The sequence below is a fragment of the Heloderma suspectum genome, chromosome 4 (assembly GCF_057233095.1).
Source record: "Heloderma suspectum isolate Gila_16-S chromosome 4, 16-S_ref, whole genome shotgun sequence".
Classification (NCBI taxonomy): Eukaryota; Metazoa; Chordata; class Lepidosauria; order Squamata; family Helodermatidae; genus Heloderma; species Heloderma suspectum.
In genome coordinates, this window is record NC_139461.1 from 16,420,258 (window position 1) to 16,445,778 (window position 25,521).

The 25,521-nt window shown below is 45.2% G+C and overlaps 1 protein-coding gene across 2 annotated transcripts in view; it reads right to left on the bottom strand.

Moving 5' to 3' along the window:
• LOC146346580 (zinc finger BED domain-containing protein 4-like) overlaps nucleotides 1–24,199 on the bottom strand; it is a 56,597-nt gene extending 32,398 nt beyond the window's left edge. For both annotated transcript variants that reach the window (XM_084848729.1, XM_084848728.1), the window contains exons 1-2: nucleotides 24,028–24,199; nucleotides 15,711–15,842 (exon numbers count right to left, since the gene is read on the bottom strand). The gene's annotated coding sequence lies outside the window, so the exon portion shown is untranslated. The remainder of the gene's footprint in view (nucleotides 1–15,710; nucleotides 15,843–24,027) is intronic.
• Nucleotides 24,200–25,521: the final 1,322 nt, after the last annotated feature.

A 25,521-nucleotide genomic window follows, 5' to 3' on the forward strand; every position in this document is an offset into this window, starting at 1 on the left:
AAGGCAAGGTTGAAGGGAAGGCAAGGAGTGAACATTTCCATCTCTATGACATAGACAGGGCTGGTGTGGGGAGGGAATGTGTAAGTAGGGATGTCTGTCATTAGAAAATCTGGCCTTTGGGGGCCCAACGGATCCCTGATGCCTGTCTAGCTCTGCTGGCATCTGTAAGATGAGCTGTGGGTTCTTCCCGGACTCTTGGAACTTCCTTTTGTTTTTGTTTGTTTGTTTTCATAAAAAAAGAAATGTGTGCAAAGTGCAGCCGCAAATGGCATGGTCCGTGCAAATAGTGGCCACAATTTGCATGATGTGCACAAATTATGGCCACAGTTTGCACAAATTAAGCAAATCATGGCTGCACTTTGCACAAATTATGTAATTTGCGGCAGCAATTTGCACAAATTTCTTTAGTACAAAGTGGGAGGGGGGAGAGGAAAATCCTCAAGCTGGCCCAAGTCAATGCAGATCAAGTTGGTCCAGCTCACGGGGAAGTGAGCTGAAGTCCAGGGGACTGAGCTGCTGAAAGCTTGCAAGCTTCACCCCCGCCCCCAGATGGATTTCTCCAACATCCCGATGTGTAAGAGGGAGAGAGACAGGGAAACTGGGATAGAGGCCCCAGGTAGTGAACATCATGGCTGGTGAACATCATGGCTAAATGAGGGTTTACCTTCCTAGTCAGCTTTGTTAATTTGGAGTAGGGATGTCAGAGAATTCCGCTATGGATCTCAGTGAGGCTGAATGCCAGTGCATTCGGCCCCCTGAACACCATGGCGGAATGGTCTGCCACACCCACCCGCGGATCCCCCCCAGGCCGAGACTTACCTGGGGCGGATGTTCTGGACGGCGGCAGCCCCAGCGGTGGCTTCGGCGGAGGCAGCAGCGGCTGGTCTTCCGACCGGCTGCCACCGCCGCCGCCATTTGCAGTCTGTTTCCCCCCCCACATTCGTGATAGGCTATGTAAAGACTTACGTAGCCTATCACATCTGGGTTTAAAAAAAAAACGCGTACGCAAATGGCAGTGGCTACGGCCGCCGCCATTTGCGTTCCTTATTTTTGGCCGTCTTAGTCTACGTAAATATTTACGTAGACTAAGACGGCAAAAATAAGGGGGAACGCAAATAGCGTAGCGGACGCTATTTGCGTTCCGCCTTATTTTCATCATCTTAGTCTACGTAAATATTTACATAGAGTAAAACGGTGAAAATAAAGGGGAACGCAAATAGCGTCCGCTACTCTATTTGTGTTCCCCTTTCTTGTCTTCGTCTTAGTCTACGTAAATATTTACGTAGACTAAGACGGCCAAAAATAAGGAACTCAAATGGCGGCCACCATTTGCGTATGCGTTTTTATTTTTTTTAACCCAGACATGATAGGCTACGTAAGTATTTACATAGCCTATCACGGCTGAATTCAGGGACGCAATTTTCATCCCTGCTAGCCAGCAGCACGGAGCGGAGCTGGCTGGCCAGGATTCCGGGGGGAAGGATGGAGCGCCTCCCCCCCCAGCGGAACCTGGTGGAGCCAGGTAAGCGGGGTTTCGTACACCCCTAATTTGGAGCACTTTGCTTTTCCATGGTGTCTAGGCAAAGAAACATTGGTTACAGTAGAATTAAAATTGATCCTATTGCATTTCCATGATTTTGACAGAGGATCCATCCCCAAACCACTATCAAATTAAAATGTGCATTGGTGTCTATAGACTGCAGATCTAGCACTTTTCAGTGCCTCCATGACACATAACATGGATCCTCATGAGGTCCTTATGGATCCTCATAATTTTTACTTGTGAGACCCCTTCACACACACACACACACGCATACAATGATCAACAAGTCATAGGTCACTGCCATGTCCACATATGTGTTCTGTGAGTTTGTTTGTTTGTTTATTTATTTATTTATTACATTTTTATACTGTCCAATAGCCAAAGCTCTCTCCATGGTAGGGATGGGCGGAACACTGACCTGCCGTTCGGGGGGAGGTCCACAGGAGTGAGAGGTGATCCGCTCCTCCCCCTGGAATCCTCTTCTGCCAGCTCTGCTCCACAGTGATTCTGCAGAGCCACCGGCCAGCTCTGAAGTGCCAGTGATACGGCCGCCATGCCATATTGCTGGCTGAAGGGAGGGAACTGACTGGATGCAAATGGCATCCAGGACACCATTTGTGGCCATAAAGGCCTTAGTTTAAGGCAAATGCAGCCGTAAATGGCTGTATTCACCTTAAACTAAGGCCTTTACAGCTGCAAATGGCATCCTGGATGCCATTTGCATCTACAGTCACTTCCCTTCAGCCAGCAATATGGCATGATGGCCGTATAGCTGGTAATCCGGAGCTGGAGGATCCGGCCAAAGAGAATTCCTACTGGAGGCGGGGGTAAGTCTTCCGTTCTGCCACAGACTCCAGGGGAGTCTCATTGGAGTACGTGGCGGAATTCTCCCCCATCCCTACTCCATGGTTGATGGAGTTTGGGGGGTTGCTGGTGTTTTAGGGGGAAAGTAATCAAGATCGAAGTCTTTTAATGGATTAATGTAGGCAACTGATTGATTAAGCACTGCAAGCCTAATTAGACTGTCTTCAGAATATTAAGTCATGTTGAAAAAAGGCCACTCTGTTGCTTAATTTATTCCTTAAACCCAGATGGTTTTTCTGACCTTATTGGGATCTTGGAGAGTGCCCTAGGTTATTCAGCTTGGATAGAGTTGCACATATTTTTTTCAACCACCTACCATAGCTGTGTCTTTACCAACAGCTTGAGGAGCAGATATTGGCTGGTGATAATATTTATAAAAAATAAAAAAGTCCACCTGTCAATGTCTGCACATAGAGTTTCTGCTAAAGGCACATTTGGCAGGGCAGGACATTTCTATTTGGTCAGCTGACAACATATAAGCTCTTGGGAGTGTTAGCCTAAGGAAAGATCCCACTAGCAACACTTTCTGTGAGGAAAACTTCCCCATTGGTTATTTATTCATAAGAGTTCCTGTGCAAGCACCGAGTCATTGCTGACTCCTAGAGAGATGCCACTTTCACTGGCGTTTTCATGGCAGACTGTAGCGGGGTGGTTTGCCATTGCCTTCCCCAGTCGTGACTACCTTTCCCCCAGCAAGCTGGGTACTCATTTTACTGACCTCGGAAGGATGGAAGCCTGAGTCAACCTGAGCCGGCTACCTGGGGCTCAGCTTCTGCTGGGATCGAACTCAGGTCGTGGGGAGAGTTTCAGTTGCAATACTGCCACCTCCCGCTCTGTGACACACAAGGCTCATAATTTATTCATAAACAAATACATAAATAAATAGGCACAATTCCAGTTTTGTCCCCATCTTCTTCCCTTGCAATAACACTAAGAAGACTTAGGCTGCAATCTTACCATCCCTGGGAGCACTGAGAATATTTCAACCTCATGTGCAAGTTACAGGGAGGGGACACTGTTGCACTTAGCTAATTACTGCATGGGGATTTGGGGCATAGCTAGTCTTAGGATCTCTATAGCCTACAGTGTGGTTTCCTGATCTTCCCCTTCCTCCCCACCCCCTTCTCTCTGACCTTCTCCATTGCTGTGAGCACAGGTGTTTGCTCTCTCTCCTCCTGCCAGTGTTATAACACACAAAGAAATGGACTGAACAAACTTTGTCTGAAACCATACACTGTACCTGCATTTTTATGCAAGAATCTGTGAGTAAACCATTTTCACTAAAGTAGGTGCAGTCTCCCTTTTTTAGCCTTGTGTGCATGTGGGAGTGGTAAATGTCCATTCTGTTCTGCCTTCTGTTTTTCTCTGCTAACTGCATTTCTGACAGGAGGCAGCAATACCAAATAATCCCCATCAGGAAGGGTGTCCTAGGAGCCATAGGATTGTTTGGATCTCCCCCTCTGAGGGCAGAAAAGAGAGGTCTGCCCTTGGAGGAGGAGGTCCGACTTTAGGTATCCCCTTCCAGCACTCTCATAAACTTCTGCACCACTTACCTCCCCAATGTCAGAGCTCTGCCATCAGGAGAGGTAAAAACAGGGGCTGATCAGGCAGACTTTGGATCCACAGGATTGACCCCCCCCCCAAGTCCCCAAATATGCCCCAAATATGCCAAATATACACAGATAATTTTATGCCAGCCCAGGAGCTGGTGCAAATTAGGAGGGGCGTAGCTCAGCAGTAGCACACCTGCTTTGCATGCAGAAGGTTCCATGTTCAATCCCTGCACCTCCAGGTAGGGCTAGGAAGGAAGGAATCCTGTCCGAAGCCTTGGACAGCTGATGCCAGTCAGTGACAACAGTAGTGGGCTAGATGGACCAATGACCCTATTCAGTGTAAGGGAGCTTCCCGTGTTCCTAAATAACCCCCCTCCTATTGCTTGGGCCCACCATCAAATTACAAATTATCTCCATGGGATGCACTATAAAGAGGATTCATGCTGTGCTTTCCAGTGGCATCATGGTGCAACACAGAGAACCAAGAGAGAGGCAATGAAAGATCTGTTTAGATATTTAACAAATGCACTTTAACACTTCTCGGCGATACTAATAGGAAACTGCTTCTGTGGAGCCCTGATGATCAAACGTTCACTGTGATTATTTTAATGCTACCACTTCTGTTTTTCTCAAGAGGCCTTTTTTAAATGTCATATATATCCTCAGTCTTTTAGCATTTTTTTAAAACATTTAAAGTGAGCTATAAGCTCAGCAGTCTCTTCTGAAAGCACCAAATGTATAAATTTTAGAGGACAAATGCAGAATGAAAGGAGATTCTTCTTGCATCTTCCACCGGTTCTGCTTTCTCCCTGCCCCCTGCCAGACATTGCTAGGTTACTTTAATCCTCTGGGCGATATATTTTGAGTTAGACCAAACTCTTGCTGAATACCCAATTCAGAAAAAAATAAGACACAGAAATCTGAATTTTAGTTGTACCTATTGTAAAGCCTAATCACAACTTAGTTTTAAGGGCCACACCCTTGAATCTGAATATTAATCAGCTAGACCTTTACTTGATTACACTGGAATCCCCCCCCCCCTCCCCAGGGCAGGTTGGTGCACATGAGGATGTGGATTACCTCTTTTATCCTGACAACCAGACCGAGATAGAGTTTGCTGAGAATATAGCCCTATTCAGGCAGTGAAGTTCTGCCTTGATTAAATCCATCAAGGGAGAGAGCTGGGATCCTGGGAAATCAGAGTTCTACATCATATGGGGAGTCTACCCAAGTAGAAAAAGCTCCCCATGGTAGACATTAACCGCCCAACCCATGGAAGGCAGTGAGGATGATGACAGGGGCCAGAGCTAGCTTGCTTCCTCCTTGTCTGTGGAGGAGAATATGCCCTATTCAGAATTGCACCTTCTGAATAGGGCTTATATGACTCTTCCAAGAGGATTCCAATTAGTGCTGTGCTGAAAATTTCTCCCAACTTTCCCCCCCAACCATTCTCATTCAATTTGACAGAAGAGAAATTGCTTTCAAAAAGAAATTTAATGGTGAAGAAATTTCGGAGAAATTCTCATGGGCTGGGTAGGGTTTGGGTTTATTGGGCTTACCTTACTGAGGAGGTGGCTGAGGAGTGAGCACAAGTGTCCTGTGTTTCATTGTACCATCATCTCCCTGGCCGCCTGTAGCCTCCTCAGCGCCCTACACTTCAATGAAAGCCCAGTTTAAGGCGCCATGAGGTAATTCCTCCCAAGGGGCTTTTTTAGATCAGGTCATGCAGGCAGCCTGCGAGGCTGGCTGTGATTAGGTAAGCTCAGAAACTCCACAAAAATAAATTATAAAACATCCTGAATGAGGCAGAACAAGGGAATTCTCTTCCATGGGGGGATAAAACTTTCAGGAAATTGGAGGGCAGGTTTTGGCAGAGCACAAACTCCACCTCATCCCTGGAGCTGGACACAACACTGCCCCTGCCTGCATTGCGGTGGATGCATACTGGGGGCCAGCCGGCCAAGACAGCTGAAGCTGTTGCAGCACGAAAACCCCTAGGAAAAAAGAAAGCAGCTGTGCTGCAAGCCCTGCCAATGCGGAGCCCTTCCTGGGGGAAACTGATAAGAATTTCTCCTCCTCCTCCTGGAGAAATTCAGTGAAATTGTCTCCCAAATTTCTCTGCCCACAAGTAAGGTGGAGAATTTCAAGAGGCCATTTGTGCACACCTCTAGTTTAAATGTAGGTTTCTCCAGTCCATGTCCAACAGCTTTAGGGGAAGAACCATCGCTCACTGGTAGAGTGATGAAAGCAGAAGGTCCCTAGGATCTCCAGATTTATTTTTTAAGGATCAAGCCATCATTCCGTTAATTTCTAGGATTTCTATGACACTTTCGGGGAGATACTGTTTAACACCAAGTGTGAGTTTTCCCATCTATTCTGCTCTCTGCAACTCCGTGCCTGGAGATTTTATAAGGACTGAAGCTGCACTTTGGGTGGCATTGTTGCAGGGAAGAGACAAAAGAACCTAAGAACATAAGAAGAGCCAAGCTGGATCAGACCAAGGGTCCATCTAGTCCAGCACTGTGTTCACACAGTGGCCAACCAGCTATTGACTGGGAACCCACAAGCAGGGCATGAGTGCAACAGCTCCCTCCCACCCATGTTCCCCAGCAATTGGTGTACATAGGCTCACTGCCTCTGGTACTGGAGGTAGCAAATGGCCATCAGGACTAATAGCCATTACTAACCTTACTCTCCAGGAATTTGTCAATGCCCCTATTGTTGTTGTTGTTGTTCAGTTGTTAAGTCATGTCCGACTCTTCGTGACCCCATGGACCATAGCACGCCAGGCCTTCCTGTCCTGCGCTCTCTCCCGGAGTGTGTTCAAGTTCATATTCATAGCATCGGTGATGCTATCTAGCCATCTCATCCTCTGCCGTCCCCTTCTCATTTTGCCTTCACTCTTTCCCAGCATCAGGTAGGGATGGTGGAGAATTTCTCCCCGAATCTTTGGGAGGCCGAGCGCCGAGGCATTCGGCCCCCCGAAAGTGTTGGAGAAATTCTCCGCCGGCCCCCCGCCATGACGCCATAGTGGACGTCATTTGCGTCTGGACTTAGCACAGCAATATGGCACAGCAATGGTGGCCGGCCATATTGCCAGCGCTGCGGAGCTGGTGCCTGGTTCCGCAGCATCACCATGGAGCGGAGCCAGCCTGGATTCTGGGGGGAGGGACAGATCGCCTCCCCCCCCTTGCAGAACCCCCCACCCAGAACGGGGTAAGTGATCCGCCCATCCCTAAGGCCAGGATCTCTTCTCGATCATCCCAGAGTGCAGGACATGGAATAATGGGCTCCAGTGACTGGAAGCCAGATTCTGGCTGAACATCAGGAGAAACTTCCTGACAGTTAGAGCAATACGCCAATGGAACCTAGGGAGGTGGTGGGCTCTCCCACACTGGAGGCATTCAAGACGAGGCTGGACAGCCATCTCTCGGGGATGCTTTGACTTGGATTCCTGCACTGAGCAGGGGGTTGGACTTGATGGCCTTGTAGGCCCATTCCAACACTATTCTTCTATGATTCAATGATTCTCTAAGATAGGGACAGCTTGACCACTGTGGTCCATGCACTGGTAACCTCAAAACTGGATTACTGCAATGCACTTTACATGGGACTGCCCTGAAGGTTGGTCTGGAAACTGGAAGTAGTTGTAGCAGAATGCTGTGGCCAGCATGGTAATGGGAGTGGCTTTATCACCAGCACATTGCACCTGTATTGAGGGGACAGCATTAGCTGCCTCTATGTTGCCAGGTCAGATTTAAGGCTTTAGTAGTTATTTGCACAGCCCTAAACAACTCAGGACTAGGATGCTTAAGAGGCTGCCTCATTCATTTCCTACTGGTTTGCTCAGTTGATGCACCCATCGGATTCAATCCATCATGCTCAGAATATGGCCTTTAGTAGGGCTGTGCACGGGACCCTTGCTTTGCTTCAGATGCCACTTTGGACCTTCCGAAGCAGCCCCGCAACATTTCAGACCCATCCGCTTCGTATCCAGATCCGAAGCAAGATTCGGATATCCAAATTATTCGGATCTGATGTTTTCCCATGGACTTGCATTGGAAAATAATAATGGCCATAACATTTTCAGGATAAATCCATGAAATTTAGTTACCTGCCAGCTGCCATGGAGGGAATTCCACCTGCCAAATGTCAGACAGTTTGGCCCAGTAGTTTTTGTGCTAGGTGGAGTTAAAATTTGATTTCTTCTAGGGATGTACGAAAGTCACTTACTTTTTTGACGGGGTGATTTGGGGTGGGGGGAGGCGCTCCACACCTCCCCCGGAAATCCTAACCCAGCCAGCTCCGCTTCACAGAGATTCCGCGGAGCTACTGGCCGGGGCCGCCCACACCCGGACATCTGGCCGCTGGGCAGCCGTCCGGGGGAAGAAAAAAAAATGCGTACGCAAATGTTGGCGGCTACAGCGGCCGCCATTTGTGGTCCCTTTTTTTTGCAGTTTTAGCTTATGTAAATATTTACGTAAGCTATTACGGTGAAAAAAGGGGGAGAAAAAAATAGCATAGTGGGTGCTATTTGCGTTCCTTTTTTTCCTGCCGTTTTAGCCTACGTAAATATTTACATAAGCTATTACAGTGAAAAAAAAAAGGAAGGCAAATAGCGCCCACTACACTATTTGCATTCCCCTTGTTTTCGCCATAATAGCTTATGTAAATATTTATGTAGGCTAAAACTGAAAAAAAGGGAACGCAAAAGGCGGCCGCCGTAGCTGCCGCCATTTGCGTATGCGGTTTTTGTTTTTGCTTGCCGTGATAGGCTACGTAAGTATTTACGTAGCCTATCACGGCAAAGGCAGCTATGCAAATGGTGTGGTGGCCACCATTTGAGTCCGCAGCAGCCAGCCGAGAACATTCCGGAGCCGCCACTGCCGGAACATCTGCCCCAGGTAAGCTTCATCCTGGAGGGGATTCCGTGGGGGGGGAGGCCATTCCGCCACAGCTTTCGGGGGGCCGAATGCCAGTGCATTCGGCCTCACTGAAATCCGTGGAGGAATTCTCCACCATCCCTAATTTTTTCAACAAAAACTCTCAAAGCAAATAGCTACAACTTTTCACTGTTTCCACAGAAGTGCATGAAATTTGGAGATCTCTCAGCCCCCATGGAGAGAATTCCACCTGCCAAAGTTCAGACAGTTTGGCCCCATAATGTTTGTGCTAGGCACAGATAAAATGTGCTGTTCTCAGAAACTCAAACCAAAGGTCATAAAAGGATAATCAGAGAAGTTAGGTGTTTAAGCGGTGATTAGGAGGAGGTCACAACCTAGTCTCTGCTGTAAGTTTCTTTGATGAGCAAATAACCCCTCTGTTCTAGTACTACTAAATGTGGTAATCTGAGGCCAGATAAAGTTGGCATCCAGGTTGTGGACTGCCAATTTACTATCTTGGACTTAAGAGATGGTTGATTCATGCAATTGCCCTGTGGTAAAAATTTCCTGGATTTCTAAGGTCTGGTCAACTTAATATGCCTAGCTCCATCTTTTCTAAATTCAGATAACTTCCTTCTCATTCTCTCTCAAGTACTCTGTCTGATTATAATAGTAGGTATGCTGGAGAAATCTGCAATGGTTTCAAGATGCCCCAAAATGTCTCATATTGGACTTGCTTGCTTTGCCACACAGTGGAGTATTATGTAAATAATAGATGTAGTGCTTTGCCCACTGTATTTTGAAATGTGGTCATGTGTAGTGCTTTGCTTGACCACAACACAAGCACACACAGAGAGACACACAAGAGCAAAGGAAAAGCAAATACAGAACTACCTACAAGCAAAGAAAATGTTTTATATTTTATTTTTTAGGGAAAAGATATAGAGTTCAAACATGCAAAGGGAAGGAATACAGGAACTGAGAAGGGTGGGGGTGGGGGACAGCCAAGAACAATAAAAGGAAAGTACTTTTTTAATTTTGTGTCTGTGTATTTTAAAAGGATCTAGCTGAAAAACAAAAAAAAAAGAGTGGGAAAGAGTCCCCCCCCTGCACATACACACGCGCGCACACACATGCACCCCCCCCCACAGATCCAGTCAAATAACTTCAGAGCTTACTGCAGTAACACCACCAGATCTCTCTCACACAATGAACAAATGCTGGCTTTTTCTCCCATATATCCAGTATTTCCCACCCACCCCTCCACCCCTGTCACTGGTTGGAGACTGCTGGGTTATGTTCAGTTCTAATTTGGCAACTGGAGTTGCCATTTGCCAAAGCTCACTCCCTCCTCCTCTTCCTCTAACCTTCCCCCTCCCTTCCTCCCTCCCTCCCCCCTCCTCCTCCTCCTCCTCCTCTCCCCCTCCCTGATCTTTCTCAAGTTGATATATTTTGGAGACAGGCCGTCTGGGCTTCAGAAGGCATCAGAATAGCTCTGAATCTCTGAGACAGACTGAGGCTCTTCATCTGTGACCCACTTCACTTCGGAGCACCTCAATGCTGGTCTAATTTGCTTTGGATCAAACTGAATCACCCCAATTCACTTTGGGATTCAGATTCGGCACTGAAGCAATGCGCAACCCTAGCCTTTAGTGTCACAACACCTACCACCTGGGACTCCCTACCACTACAAACTAAGCAGGCGCCAACCTTTCTTTTTTTTTGGCACCTACTGTTTTTGCAACAGGCATTCCCAAGAAAGTAATCTTGTCCTCTGTATGAAGACTTGGTTTTCTACTAAGTATGGCAGAGAATTCCACCACAGATTCCAGTGAGGCCGGATTCTAAAGAATCTGCTATTTTCTAAAGAATCCGCCCCCCCAGAATCCGTGGCAGAATGGCCTCCTTCCCCCCCCACCCCCCCCACGGAATCCCCCCAGGACAGCTCTTACCTGGGGTGGATGCGGCAGATTCGGCAGTGGTGGCAGCTGGTCTCCTGGCCGGCCGCAGCAGAGCTGCTGCTGCCGCCATTGCCGTCCTTGGACCATGATAGGATACATAAGAATTTACATAGCCTATCATGGCTAACCTAAAAAAATAATAATAATAACCCCACGTACGCAAATGGTGGCGGCTACGGCGGCCGCCATTTGCGTTCCCTATTTTTCGCTGATTTATCTTACATAAATATTTACGTAAGATAAAATGGCGGAAAAAAGGGGGAACACAAATAGCGTAGTGGACGCTATTTGCGTTCCTTTATTTTTAAATATAGAAATTTAATAAAATTTAAAATATTTAAAATATTATAAAATATTTAAAATATTTTAAAATTTAAAATATTTAAAATACGGAAAATATTTATGTAGGCTAGAATGGTGAAAAATAAAGGAACGCAAATAGCGTCCACTACACTATTTGCATTCCCCTTTTTTTCCGCTGTTTTATCTTACATAAATATTTATGTAAGATAAATAACAAAAAATAGGGAATGTAAAATGGCAGCCGCCGTAGCTGCTGCCATTTGCGTACACTGTGGGTTTTTGTTTTTGTTTTAGGTTAGCCGTGATAGGCTACGTAAATTCTTATGTAGCCTATCACGGTTGTCTGGCTGGACGCAAATGACAGCCACTACGGCAGCTGCCATCATCTGTGGCCGGAAATCTGGCCACGTACGGCGCTGGTGGCTGCTCCACGGCCTGGCCGCGGAGCAGAACCGGCCATCAAGAATTCCGGGGGGGAGGACCGGACTGCCTCCCCCCCGCCATCAAGGATTCCGCGGGGAGGGACGGAGCAAAGGTAAGTGAGTTTTGTACATCCCTATTTTCTACATCTCATAGATATAGATATAGATATAGATATAGATATAGATATAGATATAGATATAGATATAGATATAGATGTAAGTTATTCATAAATATTCCTTGAGTGACCAGCTGTGGTTTATTAAATTTGGTTGTATCAGAACTTCTTTCTTTAAAAAAATGTTTTAATTGTTTTAACATGGTGTTTTATTCTTTTACCTTTGCTGTTCACCACTCCAGAATCTTTTGATGTGGAGCAGCATATAAATATTGTAAATAAATAAAGAAAATATTGTTAACTAAATAAATAAGATATGTCTGATGTTTATTTTCAAATATTCTTTTTTGTGATGAATGTTGTTAAAATTAAGTTTATAAGAAATTAATAAAATATATTTAAATCAATCAATCATAACAGCAACATGTTTTCAAATTAGTTTATTTAGTAAAATTGGGCAACCATTTTAAACATCAGGAAGGCCTGGCATGCAATGGTCCATGGGGTCACGAAGAGTCGGACACGACTTAACGACTGAACAACAACAACTTCTAAAGCAGGATGAGGAACCTGGGCATGCCAGTTGTTGTGCTACAATTCCCATCAGCCACAGCCAGCATGGCCAATGGTTACAGATGATGGGAGTTGTCAACCAACATCTGGAGGGCCTCCGGTTCTTCACCCCACCTTACACCATTAACAATGTAAGCCTATACATGTCTACTCAGAAATCAGCCCCATTGTGGTCAGTAGGATTTACTTCTGGGTGTATCTGTATAGAATTGCAGCCTAATTATTCACCATGCCTAAGCAATTCTAGCAAATGATTTTGCCATGTCTGACCCATTTCCAATCTTTCCCCAGTAAAATAAGAAAAGAGCAGACTATAGCTACAATCATTTAAATTGAGTGTCAAAATGGACATGTTATTAAAGACTGCTGGAACTCTTCAAAGCTTTCTGACAGAAGGCATATCCCCATTAATTAAGGCTCCAATCCTATACACACTTAACTGGGAGTAAGTCTCATTGAACACAGCGGGACGTTCTTCTGAGTATACTTGTATAGGATTGCAGTGTTAATGATCTCTTTATCCCTGCTTCTATTTATTCAGGAATAAATAGGTACTCTCTATTTATTATATTTATTATAAATAGAATATTTATTCTATTTATTCAGGAATAAATAAGTACTCTCGGGGGAAATGTTTTGGGAACCCACGGTTCGGCTCACAAATGCAAGGTGAGTCAGGTACTCTGCAGAACTCTGACAAGCCCAAAAAGCTACGCCTGTGGTATTTTTATAATTTTTCTCACTTCCTGTGACAAAGCAGAAAGTGAAGTCCTTTGTCTTCCCTTTACTCTGAAGCCAAGCAATTACAGCTACTTATACTCCCTTCCTTTTCCTTTCCACTTCTAAATCTATCTGTGTTGCCACTACAGCCCACCCTTTTCATCAGCAGTTGGGCCTTCCTGTGGCATGTAGGGTAGTATCCAATACTGGCATTCCACTAGCACTAATGACATTGTGCTAGTGGAAATCAAAGACCGTGAGCCTATGGACACCAGTTGCTAGGGAGCATGGGTGGGAGGCTGCTGTTGCCCTCATGTCCTGCTTGTGGGTCCCTGGTTGACAACTGGTTGGCCACTGTGTGAACAGAATCCTAGACTAGATAAAACCTTGGCCTGATCCAGCTGGGCTCTTCTTATGTTCTTATGAAGCTGGCACAAGACCTCCTTCTGCCTCTGCCTCCTCCTCCACCACCACCATTCTCCTCCTCCTCTGTCCCACAAGAAACACAATTGGCTGTCACCAATTGTGGTTCTCCATTCTTCAGAGTGAGGCTTTGATGGGGAGGTGGCATTGGAGACCACATGTGTCAAGGCAGCATGGGTATTAGGGATGTCAGAGAATTCCGCCACGGATCTCGGTGAGGCCGAATGCCAGTGCATTCGTCCCCCCTAAATCTGTGGCAGAACGGCCTGCCCCTCGCCCCCCCAAGAATCCCCCCCGGGACGAGACTTACCTAGGGTGGATGTTCCGGGCGGCGGCGGCTCCGGCTCCGGCGGCGGCTGGTCTTCCGACCAGCTGCCACCGCCGCCATTTGCAGTCTGGAGGTTTTTTGTTTTTTGTGGGGTTTTTTTACAGAGACGTGATAGGCTACATAAAGATTTACATAGCCTATCATGGCTGGGTTAAAAAAAAAAACGTGTACGCAAATGGCGGCAGCTATGGCCGCTGCCATTGCGTTCCTTATTTTTGGCTGTCTTAGTCTACGTAAATATTTACGTAGATTATTACAGCAAAAATAAAGGGGAATGCAAATAGCGTAGCAGCCCTAGCCGCCACCATTTGCGTACGCGGTTGATTTTTGTTTGTTTGTTTGTTTTACCCAGAGCCCTCCGCAGTCAGAAATCTGGCTGCGGACGGCTCTGGCCTGGGCCTGGCCAGCTGCTCTGCGGAGTCGCCGTGGAGCACAGCCGGCCATTCGAGGATTCCAGGGGGGAGGAACGGATCGCCTCTCCCCCCATCGAGGATTCCAAGGGGAGGGACGGAACGCCTCCCCCCCACCATAAACATAATCCGTGGAAAGGTAAGTGACTTTCGTACATCCCTAATATCTCCAAGGCCGCCTCACCCAGAATGCCTTACTTCAAAGAATGACCCCTCAAAGCAAGGCATTTGGGCCTGGCAGTCTCTCTGGAAAGCCATGCCAGGCACTCTCCTGCTGTGGCAAATATGGTGCAGCTCTCCAGAGCACCCAGCAGGTCAATGATGCACTCTGTGAAGCCCATCAGCTCTCTGGAGCAACTGCCTACCTGACCTAAGCCTTGCATATGAGTTTCTGCTAGTGCAACAACATTCATGCCACCATTAAATATCTCCCAGAGCTACCCTCCCTGCCTTTCCATTTCCATAGCACTTATTCAGCAAACACCGATACTCCTGATCTCCTTTCTCTAGCTCTAACTTAGGTGTGGGTTATCGGAACAAGAATACAAGTCCACGTACTTGAGGGCTGGTATACTAACTAAGCCATTTTTATTTTTCTAAAATATGTAAAATGTGTTTTAAGACTGTGGACTTGAATGGTTGTTTGAGCTATTATTCCCCACTTTAGAAGTAGCTATTCCCCGCTGTGTTGAACAGCAGTGCACAAATCTGATGAATGCATGCCACACTTCTGGTAAACATCAATTTATTCTTGCATTCACCATTACCCATGTACACTTGTGAGTTTGTGTATGTGTGTGAATGAGGACATAGGGTGTCAGGGTTTCACCATTGACCTGGACCCCCTAAAGAACTCTTTAAGGAACTCTTGTGGGTTGGACTCGATGGTCTTATAGGCTCCTTCCAACCCTACTATTGTATGATTCTATGAAGAGTCTCACCTTCCTTCTTTTTCCTTCCCATTTCCAGTAACGTGGGGTTGAGGCTGTAGCATGACACTCTAGACACTAGGTTTAACCACAACAGGTTATGGTAAATTAAGGCAAGCAAGTAACAACTAAAGGTGCAGCTGACTGATACAAAAGGCATTAAGAAAAAATGAAGGTTGCAACATGCAAGTTCCTTTACCCCAGCTGTACTTAGGAGTCTCCAAATGGCTTTTTCCTGCTCCCTCTTCAGGCTCTGGTCTCCCTGACTCTGCTCTTACTGCTCTCTCACTCTCTTTATATACCCCCCTCCCCCAAAAACAAAAGTACTGTTTCATACCTGAAGAAATGAAACTTAACTGGTGAACTTAAGCAGAAACTTAACTGGGGAAATGAAACTACTCCTCTCAGGGATACCCCCTCCCAACAAAACACTCCAGGCCTCTAGGCCTATACTTTTCCTTGCCTCTGTAGGCCTCAGTCCTTCATACAGGGCAACAGCTTACATATAAAATTCAAACAATAAAAGGATATGAGACAACATACAGCAAATAGACAAATGCTGAGAAACATTCACTGGGACAGGATTGTAGTTCTTCAAAATTGACAGCAGAAGGATCTCTTGTTTTAAAGTACCTGGGCATAAGACTGTCCTAAATATAGAGAGCTCCACTTTGCTTCTTACCTGTAAGCTGGTGTAGTGGCTAAGTGATTGTGCTGAGAAGCAGCTGGTCCTCACTTCTAAATCTGGTCTCTGCCACAGACCCACTAGGTAGCCTCAGGCAAGTCACCATTCAAATTCCTCAGACTCCTTCCTCTATAATACAGAGATAATTAGACAGATCAGCCCTGGAGGTTTGTTGTAAGGATTACAGAGATCACATACCTGACATGTTTGAATACTAAAATATTGTATGAATTGTAAGTATTAGTAAGCTTTTAATGTGCAGGGAAGTTTTTAATATGCTGCTTTCAAACAAGCCTTCCCCCACAAGGCAGTACAGTTCCAATAGAGGACTGAGCCATGTGCTCTCTTGAACATTTGAATCAGCACCAGGTTTGTTCTTTATACTTCCCAGTTTTCTAGGTCTTTGGCCTGTTGATGGCAAAAGAGGTCATTTTTCTAAGACCATCACCAGAGTTGAGGTATGCAAGCCAGAAAAGACTGAACATTGTTACTTTATGGTGGGCATATATGCGCCTGAACTGGCATATTGCATTTAATGTCCTTCCAGTGTGCAGAGAAGCACACAGTTTTGTAGGCATTCCAAATCAACATCTCCATTTGGATTAATTTCCCATCCCCTCCTCTGAGCCTTTTTTTGTAATGAGAGACTGACTTACACTTGCATGCAGTTTGTACTGTAGGCATCTCTGTATTGTTGAACCTCTTAAAGGTGTGGCTTACAAAGGCTTTCTGTCAGACATCTGGATCCTTACTATTCTCAACAGCCAAAATCAAGAGAAGGAAGCAAACACTTCTTGGCTTGTAGCGATTTACCAGTCCACCTCATGAGAACATAAGAAGAGCCATGCTGGATAAGACCAAGGGGTCATCTAGTCCAGCATTCTGTTCACACAGTGGCCAGCCAGCTGTCAACTGGGTGGGAACCCACAAGCAGGGCATGAGCGCAACAGCACCCTCCCACCCATGTTCCCCAGCAGCTGGTGTACAAAGGCTCACTGCCTCTGATAGTGGAGGTAGCACATAGCCATCGAGACTAGTAGCCATTCATAGCCTTTTCAACCAGGAATTTGTCCAACCCACTTTTAAAGCCATCCAAATTGGTGGCCAGCACTACATCCTGTAGTAGCGAATTCCATAGTTTAACTACGTGCTGTGTGAAGAAGTGCTTCTTTTTATCTCTCCTGAATCTCCCAGCTTCATGGGATCACCCCAGGTTCTAGTACTGTGAGAAAGGGAGGGAGAAAAATATGCACATTTTTGCGATAGCCATTTTATGTCTCAAAAATGACAACCTTGAAGCTTGACGAGGCCGCTGGGGTGAGCGCAGGCCTTTCGCCGCATGCAGACAGGGAGCGCGTGGGGGCAGGGGCTTGGTGAGCAGTGCTCGGTGGTGCTGGCAGGGGCGGTTCCACCGGATTCCTGGAATGAATCGGGCACTTGCGCTATCCCTACCTATGAGCAAAGGTTACAATCTTTGAGACATTTTAGGGTTTTTTTTAAAAAAAAAAAAAAGTGGAGGGGGAATGGACAGACATAATAGAAATGCATAAATTATACTTGAAATGGAGTACATAGATATAAAGTTTTTCTCCCTCTCCAATAACACAGTGCTAGAACCTGAGGATACACATTGCTTTTTAAACTCTTTTAAACTCTCATCTACCTCCTGTTTGGTTTTGGCTTTGCTTTTTTTTTTTTTACATTGCACTTCTTTATGGTAATGCAGCCTGTTTTTAACCTGATGTAAGCTATGTTGAGGATTGCGCTTACACTGGCAGGGGAGAAATGCATCTCCTTCGATGAATGAATAAATGAATGATTATTATTCATTCTAGACTCAATAATTAATGTAGAGAGATAGACAGATAGATGTCAAGGAAGGTATGTTAGGATGTGACAAACCATTGGAAAACTGAGGTTCTGGGAAAAGAAATCACAACCACGTCCGTTTCATGAGAAATTCTAGTTACATAAGCTGGAGCTTACTTAGGGACTAAACCTCTCCCTCCTGTTTCTGTGGATATTTCTGCCTTTCTGCATACATGTCTCAGATAGCCATGGATACCCATGCAGTAGATCTAATTAGAGCTGAGAGGAAATTTCTCACAAAACACTTTCCTGAGAAGACTGAGGGGAGATATGATAGCAAGCAACTCTAACCCAGAAAAAGGTCACTTTGCAGAATTTCCCCTGAATATTATCATGAATATTTGCAGTGGCCATTTCATCCCCCCTCCCACCCACCAACCACCCACCACACACTTGTAGGTCTGGGATATTGTGCAGGCTGCAAAATGGTGGCCAGGCTAGCAACACAAATGGCAGTGCAGCATTAGGATCTTTTGGTTTCCCCATGTTTGTGGGATGGTTGGTTTTTCTCCCTTTTGTGGTTTCCTGTGATTTTCGCTGCTGGCTCTTGCTTGTGTGTTTGTTTTTCAAAGCCTCTTCTATTTATTGTATTGTATGTTTCAACTGATGTTTCATAAACTGCCTTGGGGGCTGAAAAGTGGTATGAGATATACTGTGTGTGTGTGTGTGTGTATACATATACATACACACACACACACACACACACATATATATATATATATGTGTGTGTGTGTTTAAATAAACTCTCTCTCTGAAAGACAGCATCTTATAACATTTCTCTCTCACATACTTTTTTTTATAGAACAAGGGAGGTTCAAATAGCCCTGTCACATGTCCAGGATCACAAAAACAGGGAATGGAATTTCAACCTCTGGCCACACCCCACACCCCGCACTCTGGCACATCTGCTGGCCATGTGCCCTGCTGTCTGCACATTCTGTGTCAGTGTAAAGGGCTCCTTCTCTGAGGCCATACAAGTGGCCAGTGTGAGGCATGGCCAGCATTTACAATCCAGCTGTCCCATCACACATTTATTGAACACATAAGCGGGGGGTATTTGAACCCACTTAGTATCTTCCTGGCTACAGCTATGCTTTACACACCCACCCTACATTCCAAAGATTTATTGTGACAAAAGCGAAGTGAAGCTTAATTACTGCTTTTAGAAACCTTACACCATTTTCGCTTCCAAAGCACTTTCAGAAAGAGAAAAAAAAAAGGAGAGGTGAAAGGTTTAAACCATATCCTGTATAGCAGGAGTGTTTCTGGGATCTATGAGGATCTCCTTAGGGTACTGTAGGATGGTTTATTATCCATTATCTCTAACACAAAGATAATGAAAGTGGTTCTATTGTACTAAATCTGAAACCCATAGGAATACTGGGATTTGGCAGCCAAGATATATCTCACTTAGTTTTCACTGTGTAAACCCATCACAAATCGTGCAGCAGACAGTCTGTTGGTTAAATAAGTCTACAAAGAGAGAAGATGGAGTTCTTCATTTATCTTCATCGGAACAGCTCTGGCTGTGCGGAGTTGATAAAATGAATGTAATCCCATCCTCCATCTTTCCTCAATCCCTTCCTTCCTCCCTTGCCAATTCTCCGAAGTTTGATTAGATCTTCCATGATTAGATTTCCACGTTGTTGCAAAATTAACAGGAAACAAAGGAAATGGGACACAGGATTGTAAAAGGAAGAAAAGGAGGAGGGGAAATATTAAACGATAGATACCAAAGTAAATGCACAGCTGGACAGAAAATGTTACTCCATGTATGGCTGCAAGCTGTTACAGTTTTAATTAAAAGACTCATCAACTCACTTTTGAGTTGATTAATTAGTAAGGGCCCATTTTAATTGGTGGGGTAGAGTTTTGGATGTGGGGGTTTTTCCTAAAAACATAAAAATAAATTATATAAAAATAAATAAATAGCCCCACTCTTTTGGACGTGGGGAGTTTTCCTAAAAACATAAAAATAAATTATTATTTCCTAAAAATATAAAACATTATTATTTCCTAAAAGCATAAAAATAAATTATTAATTATTATTAATTATAAAAAAATTATTAAAAAAATTGCCCCACTCTTGCTTTCAGCAACGCTCAGGGATCTTAGCACAGAGGTTTTCAACTGGCCACCAGTACCTGAATGCTCAGGAGACTGTGTGATGATGTCGCATGGTCTCCTGGGCACTGCAGGAAGCATTGCTGGCTGAAAACCTCTGTGCTAAGAGCCTCTTGATGCATAGCGCATGGGGCCGATTTAGAATAAACAACAACAACAGAAAGAAGATCCCTTGGCCAACTCCTGCAATTAAATGGTAAATGGAACCCCCACTCCAGTGAGAAAATTCTTCAACCCCCCCCAGCTTCTTGCCCTAGAGTATTCACTCCCCCCACCCCCGCTGCCATGTAATGCTGCCAGTACAGGCTTGAAATGTGGGAGTACTAGTATTTATAGGGGTGCTGCAGTGATCTGTAGGTCTGATTCCTGACACAGATATTGCTGTTCTCCTGGTGTGGACAGTTATCATGCACTTTCTTTGGGTGGATCCAGGCTTAGTCATGCTTAGCGTACACCCATTGAAAACAATTGGGCTTTAGTTAGTCATGGCCAATGTAAGCCCTATTGATTTCAGTGGGTCTACTCTAAGCATGCCCTAAGTTTGGATTCAACCGTATATGTTCAATTTACTTTCTGTTATATTAGAGGAAGACAGAAAAAGCCACTTCAAATAACTGACCACCTTCCTACCTATGAAATTCACACTTCCCCAAATACCAGAAGAAAGAATAACATGTTTATTCTCCTTCAAAACTGCATTGTTTCTAATTCTAAGCCAATCACAGTATTATTTTTTTCAAACATTTATTCAAACGAGAGTGTCACACATATAGTAAAAATGTAACCTAAAAGCCATTGCATGTGTCTTAAGCAGCACGTAGTTTTGTAAGAGCTGCGCATGCCTGGAATGAGCAGACAGTAACCCTAAGATAAGGTTGCTAGGCAAACCGCTGGCAACCAATCAAAAGTAACACGCTGGCTGAGGAATGGAAGCTAAGTGATAAAACCCTAGCGCGGGGGTTGCCCAGGGTCGACTCTGCTTTTGAGCGGGAGCTCCTCTGTCGAACTGTTTGCAAACAATAAAATGGAGTTGGACCCAGCCTGAAGTTGACTCTCCTCTTTGGGGCAAATTGGACTAGGCTCCAGGAGGCGAAACTAGCATTTTGTGCAAAAATCTGGCCATCAGTCAGGAATCCCCTTGGACCACCCGGGGTTGAACGACAAGACCAGCGAAGGTGCCCGTTGGGTGCGCCGGACCGCCTTTGAGGTCTGCCACAGCACCAGAGAATGGGGGTCGAGACACCCGGGAGGTTAAAGGCGTGGACTCCATTGACTGAGTCAACCAGGCTGAATGGGTCCAAAGGGACGGTGCCAGGGTGCTGGGCGGCGTAAGTATTTGATTTCCCTTGTGTCTTTCTGTTTGAGTTGCCTTCGGAGCGTCTGAGGTTTGTCAGGCTCCATGTATGGTTTTGAACAGAGGTAGGCACAATGGGGTCGGGTAGCTCCCATTAAGAAAACTCCGCAACCCCACTGGAATGCATGCTCAGGAACTTTAGGAAGTTCAAAAGAGATTTTAGAGTTAAGATGGCCAAGGGTAAATTGACCTTCTTTTGCCAACTAGACTGGCCAGCATTTGGAATTAGATGGCCAGACATAGGATCCTTCAATGTAAATCTTGTAAATGCTGTATATAAAAATGTGGTGAATAATGGGCAATGGGATCAATTCCCCTATATTGATTGTTGGTTGAATTGGTGCAAAAAGAATCCCCCTTAGTTACAGAAGTATAAATGTGTAAATGTGTTACTGGCAAAAGACCGCAGGGGCAAAAGACCCCGGGTGCTGTCTGAATCAAGTGTGAGATAGTTTTGCCTCAGGGAAAGTGAGGTTATCAGCATTTGGATAAGTGCTGACCAAAATCCACTGAAGGCGAGAAAAGGTTGAATATAAAGTTCAATATTGTAAAGTCATGATGGTATGCTCCGAGGTGAAGCCCAAAGCCCCTGTTCTCCCCTATTCAAGCCCCACGGAAGGAGCTTGAAGACTGGGAGATCCTGCCCAAGGTGCCCTGAGCTCCCCCTGGTTTTATTCGGTCTGTTAGGTTGGGAGGAGAGGTTGTTGGGGGAGGGAGGGGGCCCTCCAGAGACAGTTTGTCTGCCACCGTATCCAAATTTGTTAGAAGAAGCAAAAGCAGTTCAAAAAGTTGCAACTTCTGAAAAAAGAGATTTGTTTGAAGTCTTAAAGACTGTGGCAAAATCAAGAAACAAAGACAGAGCAAGTTCTTCAAATATCAGGGTCTGTGTAAGCTTATCTCTGTCAGCCTGCTCAGAGCAGAGCCAAGGGGGAGTTACCTAACCCCCTCGCTGCGGCTGGTTTAGCCTTAGCAAGCAGAGAGGCTGGAAGGTGTCTGTGAGGACCTGACAAAAGAGTGAGATTTGCAAAAAACAAACAAACAAGAAAAGCATCACAGCTGGAAAGCTGAGCAGCACTGCTCTGTTCTTATCTGTGGAGGAATCTATAAGAGGTGTAAGGTTACACCTTCCCCATTTGAAGTGATGAAGACACAGAGAGCTTTTGTTAATAACATCCCTTCTTTATGGCCCAAAGCCTTCTTTGTTTAGATCTATCATTGTTCAGACTTTTGAGAGGCACTCTGCACATGGACTGGAACTTTGGACAATTAAAGACTTGCTGTAAAAAGTACTGGGAGGCTCGTCATAGCCTTAAACTCCCATTGTTGTAGATTGTGTGTTTGTTTGTGATCAGTTCAGTGTACAGTTTGATTTGTGATTTCAACACTCAGATAAAAAGCTGCATTTGACTGAATGAACTGGGCATGTTTAGCCTTGAGAAGAGAAGCCTGAGGGGAGATATGATAGCGCTCTTCAAGGACTTGAAAGGTTGTCACAGAGAGGAAGGCCAGGATCTCTTCTCAATCATCCCAGAGTGCAGGACACGGAATAATGGGCTCAAGTGACAGGAAGCCAGATTCCGGCTGAACATCAGGAAAAACGTCCTGACTGTTAGAGCAATACGACAATGGAACCCATTACCTGGGGAGGTGGTGGGCTCTCCCACACTGGAGGCATTCAAGATGAGGCTGGACAGTCATCTGTCAGGGATGCTCTGATTTGGATTCCTGCACTGAGCAGGGGGTTGGACTCGATGGCCTTGTAAGCCCCTTCCAACCCTACTATTCTATGATTCTATGATTTCCAAGGCTTTGATTTCATTTACCCTAATGAAGCATACAGATACAAATTACTAGAGATTCATAGACTACAAAGGAAACAGCCTTCAAAAAGTTCAAAGAGAAACTACGAAAGTTAGTTTCCCTTTAAAAAGGGGGCAGCAAATTCTCTTAACTTAAGAGGTGAGAGAGAGAGAGTCCCCCACTCTCCCGTGATACTTCTAAGCCCAGCTGTGTTTCTGAAGCCTAAGAAAGTTCCTGCCCCATGTGTTCCAGCTCTTTCTCAAAATCTGAACTGTTCTGACGTTCCATTTGCTCAGAGGCAAACCTGACACTCTGCCAAAACTCATGCAGTGTGGAGTTGCCGATGCAAAAATGGTGGCTTGGAATTCTTTCCACATATGAGAACGCCCTTCCCTTAATTTTGATGGGCCCTGACCATGCAGTCAGAGGAGCAGTATAATGGTTAGATCTGCTCCACCATGCCCTACTATACAAAACAAATGTTTTCCAGTCATGGTGTTAGATTTTAATGATATGAAAAAGGTATAAAAGAAGGCAGAAGAAAGTAGCAGACAAAAAGGCTTTAAAAAGAAAGAAAGCTTATCCCAAATATGTGTCGTTGAAGATCTAAGCAAGCGAGTCTCTGTCGAAGCAATGGCAAACAGCCTAACTTGCAGAGAAAACAAAGAGTTAAAACTGGTGCATGGCACAGAGAATTTGAAACATGATTTGCAGAACAGGCAAGCCAAAAGATAAGTGTGCCTGTTACAAGAGGGAGGCTATAGTAGCCATAAAAAGGGGTGAAGCCCCCGTATGAAGCTTTAACAAAAATATTACCCACTAGAAGTGGACAATTAAAATAAAAAAGGCTTTTCTTAAATTGAAGCAAGCCTTAATATCACCGCCTGCTTTAGCCTTATCAGACCCCAGATCATGAAGTTTTTAGAGCTATGGTGCACATGAGAGCACATAAAAAAGTGCCATTCCTGGAAAAAGGAAAAGGCAATGCTGGCAGCCACCATGGGCAGAGATATAAACAGCAGCTTGAGAGCACAGAAGTGACCAGAGGGGGGGGGGGGCAGAAAAGGAAAGGGCCAACCGGGGCTCAATAAATGTGCGTATTGCCGAGAGAAGAGACATTGGAAGAAAGATTGTCCAGAGCTGAAAGAAAAGAGAAAAGAGACTCACCCTGAAGGCTGCCAAATGCTGGCAGGGTCCTCCAGTGGGGGGGAGTCTAGCTGAAGGGCCACCACCCTACGAACAAATGCTCCGGAGAATCCCAAGGTAAAAGTAAGGGTTGGTGGCGAGGACTGTAAAGCCCTAGTAGATACTGGAGCCACATTTTCTATGATCCCTGTGTAAGCCCCTCCTCACGAAGACTGGAAATAACATACTGGAACATGCCTTTGTAGTTTCATCTGCATACCTGGTTGCCCTCTTGGGGCGGGACTTGTTAACAAAACTGCAAGCTAAAATCTTCTTCCGTGATAATCAGATTGTAGTACAGCTGCCAGCAATGCAGGGCTCAAATTATCGAATGGCCCTTCAAGCAATCAAGATTGTGTCAGAGGCCAAAGGGACTGAGATTTTAGAGAATGTTAATCCATGTGTGTGGGCAGACAGAACCCCTGCCCGACCAAATGCATAACACAAATTAAAATCTTCTTTAAAAAGGGAGAGCCCTGTGTGCGTGAGGCAGTATCTTCTGAAAAAAGCCACCTGTGCAGGCTTGAAGCCGCTCATTGAGAAGTTCAAAAATTATGGTTAGCTAATAAAGGGATCATCCCCCTTTAGCACCCCGATTTTGAGTGCGCCCGAGGCAGATAGCACCTCCTTCAGGTTGGACCAAGACCTGAGAACAGTGGCTGACTGCCCTTTGTGCCTCAAAAATGATTCAAAGATGTTTGAGCCCCCAGCTCAAATGAGAAGTCGCCCATGCGCTTACTATCCTTTTCAGAGATTTCAAATTGACTTTTCAGAGTTGCCCCAGACTCATGGCTATCGGTACCTGCTAGTAATGATAAAAGCAATTGACTGCACCGCTCAGACAGTAGCCAAGATCCTGTTAAAAAGTAATCCCTAAGCTCTTGTTACCTAAAGAGAGTGAATCAAATCAGGGGCCCCATTTTGTTGGACAAGTGACGCAAGTAGTGGCCCAGGCATAACAAAATAACTAGAAGCTACACCCCCCTTGGAAACCTCAATCTACAAGTCAAGTTGAGAAGATGAACCGCACCTTAAAGACAATGCTCATTAAAATTTGTTTAAAGATTAAGTTGAAAGGCCACAGGCCTTGCCAATCACCTTGACTCGAGTATGGTGCACCCCCAAGGGAAGTATTAAATTGACACCTTTTAAACGTTCCATAAGTGCCCACCTCGGATATTACCTATGGCTGATAGCTTAAATGTGAATGTAAAAGTAAAAGTTTTAAGATTCAAGGTTATGTTACTGCTTTGCAGTCTGTTTTGTTTTCACAGGTTTGCGACACCGCACCAATCCTGGCCTTTAGATGCTCCAGTGCATAATCTCAATCCCAGCGATTGGGTGCTAATCCAGTCCTAGAAAGATGAACCACCTACCAAGAAGCAGAAGGGTCTGTTTCAGATCCTACTTACCACTCCCATTGCTATGAAAGTCGCCAAAGAAAAGAAGTGGATTCATCACACTGAATAAAGGCAT